Source organism: Leptonychotes weddellii, chromosome 4 (assembly GCF_054177405.1).
Source record: "Leptonychotes weddellii isolate Sample4059 chromosome 4, ASM5417740v2, whole genome shotgun sequence".
NCBI lineage: Eukaryota > Metazoa > Chordata > Mammalia > Carnivora > Phocidae > Leptonychotes > Leptonychotes weddellii.
Genome location: NC_138372.1, coordinates 138,584,366 through 138,597,637, shown reverse-complemented (window position 1 = coordinate 138,597,637; position 13,272 = coordinate 138,584,366). Strand labels below are relative to the sequence as shown.

The 13,272-nt window shown below is 47.7% G+C and overlaps 1 long non-coding RNA gene across 1 annotated transcript in view; it reads left to right on the top strand.

Moving 5' to 3' along the window:
- Window positions 1-4,037: 4,037 nt before the first annotated feature.
- The window catches only part of LOC145721148 (uncharacterized), a 12,735-nt gene continuing 3,500 nt past the window's right edge, over window positions 4,038-13,272 (top strand). The window contains exons 1-2 of the long non-coding RNA XR_014144613.1: window positions 4,038-4,962; window positions 7,026-7,417. This is a non-coding gene — a long non-coding RNA (uncharacterized LOC145721148). The remainder of the gene's footprint in view (window positions 4,963-7,025; window positions 7,418-13,272) is intronic.

Here is a 13,272-nt window from a genome sequence, read left to right as displayed (position 1 = left end):
AGGAAAACACTCATCCACTAACACAGGGGCAGTTACTATCCTTCTAATACTAATTTCTCAGACATGGTTTGAGCATTCTCTCCACCAGCCCCCCCCAAATTTTGGGGTGATAGGCAGGGATATTTTTAGTTTGAATACAAAAGAGCTGAGTGAGGTTTTCCTCTTTTTTGCCTCTTTTTCTTCCCTTAGTTGTTGTATTGGCTTTGGACCTGTCTAGAACAAAGTCAGGCAGGAAGCATGTACAAGATAGCTGCCAGCTATGGCCTTGGTCAGCTTTCCAAACACTCCTCTGCCCCGGGGACGCACAGAGCTCTGGCAAAACCACACCTGCAAAGAAAGCTCTGTTGGGGTTACCTCCACCAACTGAAGCCCCATTCTCTCAGGCACAGGGGAGCAGGATTTAACTGAAAGGAGCACTGACTGGATCCACGGACATAAACCCTGCCTTGACCTTGCCCCCACCCACCATTCTGAACTCTCTCCTCTCTAATCTCCCGTAAAACTCTCAGAGCCACGCCTCCTCTTCCTTCTCCTCAGGCCGCCTGGCTTCCTACTCCTGCCCCTCCCTCTAGGGATCCTATCCTTCGGCTCATCAACAATCTCCTGTCAAGTCCAAAGGTGGGGGCCCGACTTACCTGGCCCCTTGGCTACACAGGAAATCTTTAATTGTTGAGTCTTCAAACTCTTAACTCCCTTGGTTTCTATGAAATCAAGCATCTCCTAGTTGTCCTGGGCTCTCTCTGAACATTGATGGTCTTGTTTCTTCCTCCTGAAAGACTTCGCTTGTTCTCCTGGACACAGCCCGTGGCCCGTGGGTGTTCTCTCCCCTCCCCCCTCTCAGCACCGATTCCTTCTTAGTTCCAGCCATGACTTATGCAATCTAAATGCCAGTAACTCCAGCCCAGACCTTTCCCCCTCCGATTCATGTTTCCTGGAGGTGCTGGTCTTCACATGGATGTCAATGGGCCTGAGACTCACCAGGTCTGGGGCTGAATTCCTCTCTTCATCAGGGCTCTTTGGTTGCAAGTAACAGGGACAGACCCTGACTTGCCTGTGCATGGAAGAAACTAACTGGAAGGATTGCAAGACAGTTCCTAGAAGCAAGAGAATCACTGAACCTGGTGTCTGGTAACAAGAACAACAAGGCTACTGCACAGATTCAAGTTTCCAGGAGCAAATTTGACCCACCCAGGTTGGATCATGGCTCCACTTCTTGGGGTCTGTAATCAGAATAAAGGGGAACAAGAGATGCAAAGGGTCTCAGACAAAACAATAGCCACCATGCCTCCCAAATTTGTTTTTCTTCTGGATGAGGAGGGAGTCTCTCTCTCTCTCTCTCTCATGCTCCCTTTTTCACTCTTCCCCCAACTCAGGTATCTCAACACCAATCATTCATTAAATTCTGAGATTTTTTAAGTAGTTCTCCAAACAGTTGCCTCTCTCTATCACTTGGACCTCTGACTTCCTTTGGAGCCTTAAGATCTCTTGCTTTGATGACTACTGATGGCCTCCTAAAAAGTCCCTGCTCCCCTTCCAGTCCACCTCCAATTTGTCCTCCATCTAATAGCCAGAGTGATCTATCTAAATGCAGATCTAACCGTATTACTCCCCTGTTTGGGCTCTTTACCTAGAGGGTAAGCTATGGGACTTGTAATCTACATTTCTTGAGACCAAATAGAATTCTGCCAGGACCTGGCCTCTACCTACAACCCCTAGTCCACACTCCCTTCTCTGCAGTGTGTTTTGTTTGTTTGTTTGTTTTTGCTTATGGCACTCCCTCTGCCTGAGAGGCCTTCTTCTCTCCCTACCACCCTACCCCAACCTGGCCATTACCAACTTATCCATAAAAAAATCAGTTGAGGCCTCACATCCTCCAGGCTGCCCTCCCTAAGTCTTTCCTGACATCTCATGTGGGGTTGAGGATCCCTCCTAAGTGCTCCCATAACGCCTTGAACATGTCACTATCACTGCACATAACCCACTGTTGGAGAAATATCTGTTTATGTACCTATCTCTCCTACTATCTGTACATTCTTGAAAAGCAGCGACAGGACAAGGCATATAGTAGGTGCTCAAAAAATGTGTTTTTTTTTGAATGGTCATTGACCTTGGTAAGTCCTATAATGTCTCTGAGTTTCAGCTTCCTTATTGCAAAAAGGAGATAGGTCTGCCTAACCCATGTTGAGATTAGTGAGATAACATGAATGAAATGTGTTGTGCAGTGCCTGGCACCTAGTAAGTGCTCAATTAAAAGTCACTTCCCTCACCACCATTATCCTCCTGCCACAATTTTAAGTAAAAGGGAAAAGAATGCTTAGTGCCCTTTGCTTAACACTGTTCCTCTACTGGAGTGGGAGCTACTGGAGAAAATGAGGCCAGGTCTATATTATTCATTGCTAAATCTTTTGTGTATGGCTGGTGCATAATCAATATTTTTAGGATAAATGAGTAACCGTTATATATGCTTATCTGATCCTGTGTTTGTGCTTTCAATGAACTTAATGTTTTGTTCCCTTTTCCCATTAAAAAAAATCACCACCTTCAAATTATTTAGTATGCATTGTTTCCCATTGCAAACTAGCCAAGGCTGGGGGAAGAATGGAAGCTGGGCTGCTGGACCAGCCCCCCACCAGGCTGGTCCAGGCGTTTGCTGGCCCTTGGCGGGGGGGGGGGGGGAGGTGACTGCAAATGCCCTGGGGAAGGGCACTGACTCTCCTGCACCTGCTATCTGGTTTGGCACAAATGCTGGCTCATTTACTTCCCCTAACAGTCCTGGGGGGCAGGTACTGTCCTCCTACTGTATCAGGCAGGGTCCCAGAAGGGACAGATTAGCGTACTCCAGCTGGGTAACTGAGGAGAGCTTAATAAAAGGAATTTAATAAAAAGGTGCGCAGGTTTAAGGAAGTCAGTAGGGAATAGTGTAGTACCCCAGGGCTAGCAATGGTAGGAAAGTCCTTATATAAATACCCTGGCTACACTTTCCTTCTGCCTGGGGGCGGGGGTCGGGCTGCTGGTCCCCAGAGCTGTACGCATCCCAGGCCATCTGAGGGGGTAGCTTTCCAGGCCGTGGGCAGAATGAAGAGTCAGAAGTGATCAGCGTAACTAGGTTAGACAGCACTAAGTGAGGCACCCCTGGCGCTCTGCTCCTCTGCCCTGCCACCGGTGTGCGTGCCTCCAGCTCCCGGGCCTCCAGCTCCCCGGCCTCCAGCTCCCGGGCCTCCATCTCCTCGGCCTCCATCTCCCGGGCCTCCATCTCCCTGGCCTCCATCTCCCCGGCCTCCATCTCCCCGGCCTCACACACCCACTAGCCCTGCTTCCAGTCTCACCGTTGAAACCAGGGCAGACTGCGGCACTCCAGGCTGCCCTGGAAGTTTCCATGAGGACCCTAAGAGATGGTTGCAACAGCATGGGACAAATGGGGAACTCCCAGATAAGGAAGGAAGGCAGCCCAGTCTTTATAAACACACACACACACACACACACACACACACCGCATGCTACTCTGTGAACATACACACCCCCTTGCCACTCTGTGAACACACACACAAACATACACACCGCATGCTGTTCTGTGAACACACACACACGCACACATACACACCCATGCTCTGTGAACCCACATACACACACAACCCACCCGATGCTGCTCTATGAATACAAACACACACACATACCCCCCATGCTGCTCTGTGAACCCCCCAGGAAACCAGCCAGTAACAACTCCACCTGCATGGAGAATGTGTCGGTAAACCCGCCCTAGCATGGGCCCCCATAGCAGTTAAGATCCTAGCTTGGGAGTCAGATTGACCGGGACTTGAACCCTGACTCTACCACCAGCTATGTGAATTTGGGCCTCATTTGTAAAATGGAAATTATCATCATCAGTAGGAGTGTTAGGATTAAATACAACATGAGATTTGCTTTGCACTCATTAAACGTTATCTCACACCCCAGCATGGTGATCTTCAGCTTTGTGCTACCAGAACTTTTGACTGATTGCTTACTCATTCCAACTTTCAGAACCCTTTAAGAATGGATACTTCTACAACAGAAAAAAACGATGGTGAAAGGATGATGATATCTGGTAGGGATTTATAGTTTTGAAGTACTTTCCTTGGCTTATCAAACATGACTGTTACAAAAGCCCAGTGGGAATGGCCGCCCAAATATTACTCTGCCTCTTGTAAGAACGGAGAAACTGAGACCCAAAGAGACCAAGTGACTTGCTCAAGGTCACCCACGGAGGAACCAGCTGAGCCGGGGCCACCCCACAGAGGAGGCGGCACCCACTAGCTGGTCTCCGCAGAGCAGGTGCGCGCTCCAGCCCCGAGGGGCCCGCCGCGCTCCCACATTACCCTACAGCAGCCTTAACTTAACAATATGTGTTTCCCCCAATTGTAATTATGTCCTTGTTCGCAGCAAAGAGTATCTGAGCCACTTCCCCCAGCAGGGGAAGCGGCAGGTGCGGGCAGTGGGGTTGGCCAGAGCCCCGCACACTGGTGTCCAGGCTTTGGGGACACAGACCGGCTCTCAGGCTCGGGCTCGGGCTGCCCGCGGAGTGTTCGCCCTGTCAGTTTCGGCTGGGCTTTCTCGGTGGTCCGGGGCAGCGACAGGAACTGGCCCCAAGCCTCCACTTACTGCAGGTGCACGTTTGACAATGAGAAGCCCATCTCCGCAAGCACAGCGTGCATTAGCATCCTCTCCTTCGGAGAGAGCTATTTTTGTCTTTCATCTTCAGCAACTGTGTTCCACAATAAAGGAGACAAGTCTCAGAAGGAGAATCAATGACAACCAGTGTCTCCAGCTCAGAAGAGCAAGTCACTATTTACTCAATAACAAGGACAGCAACCATCGCCCTGGGGGCACTGGAGTGGGCGACCCGCTGCCCTTGGGGACAGCGCCTCGTCCTGCACCCGCCTCATCTCTCTGTGTGATTCCTCTCCACACACTTCGCTGAACAGGGTTCGTTGCCATGGTTACTAGCAAATCACATGACAGCCTGGCTACCTAGCAGTGTGGGAGAACAGTGGGATCAGATGCAATGGGGGAAGCATTCCTCCCCCAGCTTGGTGGCTTTTCCTTGGCAGACCTGCACAGTCCCAGAGGTCCGCATTTCTGACCTGCCCAGCTCTGGGGTGAAGGGCCAGCATTCTTTGAGCACCAGGACATTGCTTTCGTAATGAGATCAGCACGAGTCTTCCTCAAGGGCTTCTCCTTCTGGTTCAGGAGCCCCTCTGACCCTCCCCAACCCCGCCTTTCCCTGACCCCCCACACACACACACACGCACGCACGCATACGGATGCTGTGATTAAATAGCTGCGTTGAGTGGGAAGGGGTGAAGCATGCAGCCTACACCACTTGAATAAGCTCTTTTTAAAAATCTGAGGATGGCGTGAGTCAGGGAATTTTGAAGCCATGATACAATCAGGACACTGATGCCTCAAGGGGGATGGAGGCAGGGACCACAGACTCGCCCAGATCCTGGGGAGACCAGGCAGGGTCTGGTTTCCCAGCCACAGCCTTGCAGGGGGGCTGCCGACCCTTGGACTTGGAGTAGTGGAAGTGGATGTGCTCTGGCTGGCTCTGATGTGGTGTGGTCATCCTAGCCCCTGGGCACTGCCTTCCAGGGAAGAGCAGGTCTGAGAGCTGGAGAAAGCTCTCAAGGAACAAAGCTCTCTGCCTCTCCCCCTCCCCCTCCTTCCCTACAGAACGAGGGCCGGAGAGGTTGGTCAGTGAGTGGGTGTGCCTTAGCAGCAGCGGGGGCTAGAAGGACATGTCTTTGTTTTCCTGACAATCACCGTTGCCTACTGCTCTGGGCTCAGATTATATCTCATCTCGTCAATTCCATCAGATTTTCTGGTCTGCTTTGCTTTCCCCATTGCAAAAGCCAAGTCCAGATGATAGAAACAGACCCAGAAGAGTTAGCAGACAGCAGAGGGCAGGGCTTGGGAGGGATTCTGCCTCCACTGTAGTAGGCTGGTTGCGAGGACTCCCTTCAGGACCCCCGCCTTAATGAGCAAAGTGTATTCAGGGAGAAGAAGCAAACAGCCTCACAAACATAACCTTATGGAGGGCCACAGGGCAAGGACCAAGGAGACCAGTGGTCTCTAAAATGAAGGGGGGCAGGGATGCAGCCCCAGGGTGTGTGACACTCTACCAGTGGGGTAAAAAATACAGAACTTCTGTTTAGAGTTATTTTATCTCTTCTTTTTTATATCTATTTTGGTATATGTCTCATAATGTGTATAACTGTATCAGGTAGGATCAATTTGGGCTGAGATTAAGTAAGAAGAGAAAATCCAACCCACCAGCAGCAGAACCAGGAGAGAAGTTAATTTCTCTCTCTCATGTAAATGGACTCTGGAGGTGAGCCACCCAGAGTTGGTAAGGCGTCTTTTCTGGTCGCTCCAACATTCTCAACATGGAGCTTCCACTTCCTAATCCAAGGCTGTTGGTCATGATCAAGCCATCCTATTCACATTCTAGGCAGCAAGGAGAAAGAAAGGAAGAATTACATGCCCCTCCCACGAGGATACTTCCCGGAAATTGTACTGTACACGTTTAGCATTTAGCTAGCATTTGGTCATATGACTTTACCTAGCTGCAAAGGATCCTAGGAAATGTAGTCTGTTCTGGGATGCCGTGTGCCTATTAGGGAATGCTATACTAAGGAAGTAAGGAAGGATGGACACTGGGGTGTCACCAGCACATGTGTACACTTACAAAAATAAATAAATAAATGTACCTGTTAGAGGCACAATCAAAATTGGGACTTTTTGGGTAGAGTTCAAAGACCACTGCTATGGATTATATAGTAACCTAGAAGTACACATAATTGATTGAAGGAAGGAATGAGGGATTTTTTTTTTTTCCCACCCCCTTAAATCCATCCATCCTTCTCCTTGTAAAACAGTATGGAGAATTTTGTGTGTGGGCTCATCCGTCCCCCATTCTCAGCCATGTATTTGTGAGGGGGCCCTAATTAGTCTTGGCTAACCAACTTCTCCCACCCCTTGGTCACCAGGATTGGTGGGGGTTACTGAGAGTCACGTCCAGGACTTCCATTCGACTCTAGAAGGGGCATGGTGGACATAAAGCTATCAGCACATCAAGTCTGCACTGCCCAAACTCTCCTACGACCCAGATAGGAGAGTGCAGCCCACAGCTAGGGGAGAGGGGAGCCACGCCAAGAGAGGACCAGGTCCTGGCGGCACCGATTCAGCTCCCGGATCAAGCTGCATCTCAACACAGCGTGACTTGTGATGAGGAGTCATCTTGAACCAGATGGATGAGGTCAATCTCCTAGAACGAGTGGATCAACTAGGTGGAAAGAGCCTGGGCTGGGTGACTGCCTGGAGCAGAGCCACAGTACCTGGCTGGATGTTTGTGGGAAAGAGAAATCAGTTTCCATCTTGTGTAAGTGATTGTTTACTTAAGATCATCTTTTTTAGCAGCCAGACTACACTCCAATGGGTACACATGTATTATTTCATTTAATTTATTTTTAATGCTCTCATTTAGTTACCCAAGGTCGTACAAGCAAATGGGTGCAGGGCCAGGGTTTGAGCCCAGGACTGCCCGAGTTGGGTGCTAGTCATCGCTTCAGTGCTCTCTGCTCTTGCGTCCCCGAGGCTAACTCTTTTCCCTCCATGCTGATCAGGTTCACAACACTTTACACTGTGCTCTCATTGTCTCTGCATGTGGGTAGTTTGGAGCCAGAGGCTGTGGGGTTCCCGCTTGCATTGCCCCTGTCTGGCTGGGCCTTGGTGCTCCATAAATGTTGATCCAATAAATAATAATGGTCTCACTAAGCTTCAGAACATATCTAGCAGGCTACTGAAGGATCAAATGAGGTAATGTTTGAGGAGAGGTTTTGAAAACTACAAGCCAATATATATACACAGTGGTTATAGTTAGCCCTCTTGTTAGGAAATTCCCTTATTTGGTGCAGGAATATGGCTGTTTCTCGTTCTGCCTTTCGGTGCCTTCCTCTGAGAAACAGTTCTCCAGGTCATGTCACTCTTAGAGTCAGAGGACACCTTCGAGACCACTCAGACACACCTGGGGGTGCCCTCCCACCCCCACTCCAGGCAGGATTCCCCTCCTCGATGCTTCACCAAGGGGTCAATTGGTCAGTGACCGTCATAACAGCGGGGTGCCATGATTAAAATGTGACACAGCAGTGTAGGTTATGGGAACTAGTTTCATGCCACTCCCCAGATATATCCATGAGTTCTCCCCTCCTTGCTTCTGCACACATTCTTCTCTCCTCCATAGTCCAGAGCCCTCTTTCAAGGATAGGCTCAAAGTCACCTGCTCGGCAGAGGTCTTCCAACTTCGGCAGGGGCATTTAGGTAGTCTCTTCTTTTTCCTGCTGTGTCATTTTATACTTAACTCTATTATAAGACATATCAAATTATATTTTTATTTGTGCTTTTTTATAACCCCACTTCGTCACCCCTCCAAACTATCACCACCACCCTTTATATGTGAGATTTTCAGGGGCAGAGGCCGTGTCTTACTCATTTGATTCTCCAGCACCCACCTCAGTGCCTGGCACCTGTTGATAATTTAATGAATATGTATTGAGAGGATGAATGAGTAAACACGTGAGCAGGGGCTGAAAACTTGGTCTCTGGCATTAGATGAACTCATGTCCAAATCCCACTGACTAATTAAACTCATTCATTTACACATGCCACTCATTCATTCATTCAAATTTGTATTGAGTACCTATTACATTGCAGGCACCGTACTCGACGTTGCCATAGGGCAGCCGGGAGGGACAGGGTCCCTGCCTCGCAAGCTTATATCTGAATGGTAGAGACTGACAATAAACAAATCAGTAGGTAAACAAGACTATGATGTTCTTAGAAGGAAATGAGCAAGGCGCAGGGAGTGTGACAGAGGACCTGCAGGTGGCTGCGAGCTACTTCAGGTGACAGGTGGGCAGGGAAAGCCTTGCTGGGAGCATCTGAGTGAATCCTGAAGAGTGGGAACGAGAGAGCCTTTTGAAGCGCAAGAGGGAAAACAAGGAACAGCCACGAACAGAGAAAAGTTACTTCTCTCCCTAAGGCTTAGTTTCCTCATCGGTAAATTGAAATAATAATAGCACCCAGCACATGGTTTTCGAGAAGCTTAAATGCATCGGAACACTTAGCATAATGCCAGGCAGATAGGAAGCACTCAATATGTTTTAGCTCTTATTATCAATTATGGGTCACGCTGCAGAAAGGAAATGAGGGTGAGGCCATGTGGCCCTCTGTAATTGCCACTTCCTTTTCCAAGTTCCCCAGCCATCTGTTAAATAACCCATTTATGAATGTTCCTGGGTACCAACGTCAATCTCTCTGGCCTGTGGTCTTTAGCATCTCTTTAAAATGTGCGTAAATAGCTTAGGTTGATAGAGAAACTAAACCAAGTGTGGAAATGTATGTAAAAGCCCCACACGGTGGTAGTGACTACCACTGTATTGTTTCTGGATCATTTCCCGGTAGTCTCTGGACACCTTGTGTTCCGGCAGCAAGCACACCATCTGGTTGGCCAAGGACCTTCTTAAAATGAGGCCCCTGAAACTGAACGTGGAACTTCAAGCAAGCTCTGGCAGAGCTGGGACCGTGCCCGAGACCCGCAGACCCAACACAGCCTTACAACGAGGTCATAAATTAGCAGCAGAGGCAAGAGTGGAGGCAAGTCTCCTGCCCCACGAGGACAACCAGAGTCACCTGCAGCATCCTGTGGTCTAGCAGGTGAGAAGAGTTTTGCCCTGTGACTCCAGAACCAAGGCCATCTTTCAGGGAATTTCAAGACACTCACGAGGCTCGTTTTCCCTACTGGACAGGTGGGAGGATCTTGCATGTGTACCAGCAGCAAAGGATTCTAGGAATCTCAGAGGCAAAAGGTTTTCTGCAGTTTAAGTTTTTCCGAACCTGTGGTTTCTCTGATAGGGGGCGTGTGCGTGTGCGTGTGCGTGCGCGTGTGCGTGCGTGCACGTGTTGTGTAGAGGAAGAGAGGAGAAATAGTGCTGGCTCCATACTGTAATGCCCCTAACTCTTGCAGATATGATTATTTTATGTATACATGCTTTCAAGTCTGGCCTTACATGGCCACAGAAATAGAGAGATGCCAAGGACTGTGGTGGTACCAGGGCTTAATTACAGGGACCTTTGTCCAACTAACTTGCCAATAATTTGCCTAGCTGAATGATTCAGCAGTAATCCTGCCAGGTTCCCAAAAAAAGCCCATATCTGGGATGACGTAATGTCTCTCTAGCCCAATACAGCCATCTCTCCACACCCACCGCCACACATTTACCATCTCCTCTTAGGAGCCACATTTCCATCTGTGGGATCTTCACTTGCCATCTGCATTGTGACAAATATGTATTTTATTATTTAAATGGTATTACAATGTACAGTGTTGCTAAGCTAGCCCTTCGCGTTTAAAAATTCAATAGAAGTTAAAACAGAAGAAAATCCTAGCCTCTGGTGAGTTATAGATTGGCAACTCATGTCTGCAGAATGCCTCCAGTATGTCAGATTGGATATTTGATCTATGTATCCCATGAATATTTATACTTTGAGGCTAAGTGATTGATTTAATTTATCACTGAAAATTGAGGTAACTGTCTAGACTGGCTCCGTGGTATGTGTTGCAGAGCATATGAAGAGAGACTCTGGTCCTGCCCCAATGCGCTTTGTGGGGAGCTGGCCAATACTTTGCCTTGCCCACATCAGAGCCATCCATCTCCCCCTTCTTCCTGACCAGATAAGTGCTCACGGAAGGTGCTCTTATCCTCATCTAAACTGATTTTGGTTCTCCTTGCCACTCCTGGCGGGGCATATCATTCATTTTATTTCAGTTTATTTCAATGAGAAATGAAAGGAGTTCTGCTGGGAGTTGGCGGGGGTGGGGAGTTCTGGGAAAGATCTCTTTCCTGATAAAAAGAGATCCAAAGAATAAGTAACTGCCTTTTTGATCGCTGGATGTTTGTATGATGCAAGGAACTCCTGCAGCCATCTTGCAAACATGAGGGGAGGTAGCCAGAAGGATGACAGAGATGGCAAAAAGCTGGGTTCTTGATGTTGCTAAGTTGATGATAAACCAACCCAGAGCGGCCTCCACTTTTAGACTTCTCATCTTATAAGATAATAAATCCTTTGTTATTTAAGCTGGTTGAATCAAGGCCTTCTGTTACATAGAAGCTGAAAACATCATTACTATGTGAGGCAGTGACTTTCTAGCTTTTTGATTATGAACCAAAGTGAGAAATATGTTTATGTGTAATGTGCTCTAAAATGTTCTATTTTTTCTATTTAATTTTTAAGAATTCAGGTCATGACCCACTAAAGGGATTTCAAAGCTCACTTGTGGGTCATGATCCACATTTCTGAGAACATTAAAGTCATAGGAAACATCAGCTACTGTGATATAATGAAAGCAAAATGTGTTAAGTGTTATAAGAGACATACGAATACAGTGCTGATCACTTCGAGCTGGGGGAAACAGGGAAGCTTCCATGGAAGGGCTAGATCTTGAAAAATACCTACATTTGGGGGTTTAAGGAATGACAGTAGAAAAGGCAAAATGGTGAGAAGTGCAGACATGTTCCAGCACCAGAGTGTAAATCTGGGCAGAGGTTGATGCGTGTGATTTGGAGAACAGCGTACGGCCTGATTCTGTTAGATAATGTGCAGCCTCGAATGGCAAGCAAATGAGAGGCCGTAGGAAGGCCTTTAGCAAGAGCCGGGTCTCAGGAAGTCTAAAATGCTGGCGGTTGCAGCCTGGGTTGGGTCTGTGTCATAGCAGAAGCTCAAACTGGTAGAGTTTAAAGCTTGAGGCAAATGACAAGGGCCTCCGCTATGGGAGGTGAGCTCCTGCTCCATCACTTCTTCCTGCCTATAGTCACTAAAGACCCATTTTACGTGCTCTGTCCGGGAGCTGAGTCTAGTGGCAAACAGTGTGCTGGCCTTTCTAAGAATTCAGCCTGGCAGCCCCCAGTTGAAACCAACAGTACTGATACTGTGATTCTTCTAAATAAAGCCAACAGAGCGAGAAAGCGTGGCCGATTTTCTATCTCAGAAAGGCCAACAATCCCCAACTTCTCATTGTTCTTCTTGTGCCCACCTACTTGCCTTCTGATGAGTTCACATTTTGTTAGATCCAGCCCCAGAAGGTGGGCTGAGCCTTGCTACTTGGCACCTCTAATGGAAAAAAAAAAAAAAAATCAGTGGAGGAGGATTTGAAACTGCTGGTTAAATTGGATGTTTGTGCTATCTGTGGATTTTAGTAAAAGACGAAAGATTTATGCGGTCTGAAGAGAAACCAGAGTATTATCTGTGGATTTTAGAAGACTGTTTTGCATCTTTGTGAGGACACAACAAGACATGGTCTTTTATAGTAGAAAAGGATGAGGGAAGAGCAGGTATAAATGAAATGAGGACAAAATTAAATCAAGGACCGTTGTGGGAAAAATGAAAATGCAAGGACGTCTGGCGAATGTGATGAGAAGTTAGGAGTGGGTCAGAGGGCACCTGAAAGTTACTCATGCTGCCAAGGGAGAAATGAAGGCAAGTGGAACAGTGGCAATAAGAAAAGACATCTCTCAAGGTCGCCTCGCAGGTGGCCAGGTCGCCATATCCATGAAGCTTTGCCCAACAACTATTTGTTCAGTAATATGTTGAGTGCCTACTACATAACAGGCTGTGTGCTACAGGCCAAGATAAGATGGCGGCCAAACGGACACAGTGCCTGCCTCCTCGGATTTCTTTGACAGTAACAGCTCAGAATCAACTCTCTCGAACCATCTGGTGTTGATTTTCTGACTCCTAAGGCCTCTTCAGAGTCCAAAGTCCACTGTTACTGCAGATGTGAAATTTTCTGGTATTTCCTTTCCACATTTTTACTTTCTTCATGGACATTTATTACAAAACAGTTTCTAATAATTTACTTTAATAGCCTTTCCCCTAATTTTTAAAAGCAATAAGCCCCTTTTGTATATAGAAAAGCATAAAGAAAAAAATATTGCATCTATAAGAGGTACTTGCTGAGGTCCATCCCATCCCATTTTGATCTCAGCCCCACCTGTCTTGAGCACTTGGAGCAGAGCTTGAACAGAATAGAAAATAGAAAATAGAATAGAATATAGAAAATAGAATAGAAAATAATAAATGTTTGTCAAATGGATGGTCATGAGCAAGTACCATGGTCTCTATGCCTCAGCTGCTCATGAGGCTGAGGGAAGGCACTGCCCTGGTCCTGAGCCCCTTCAG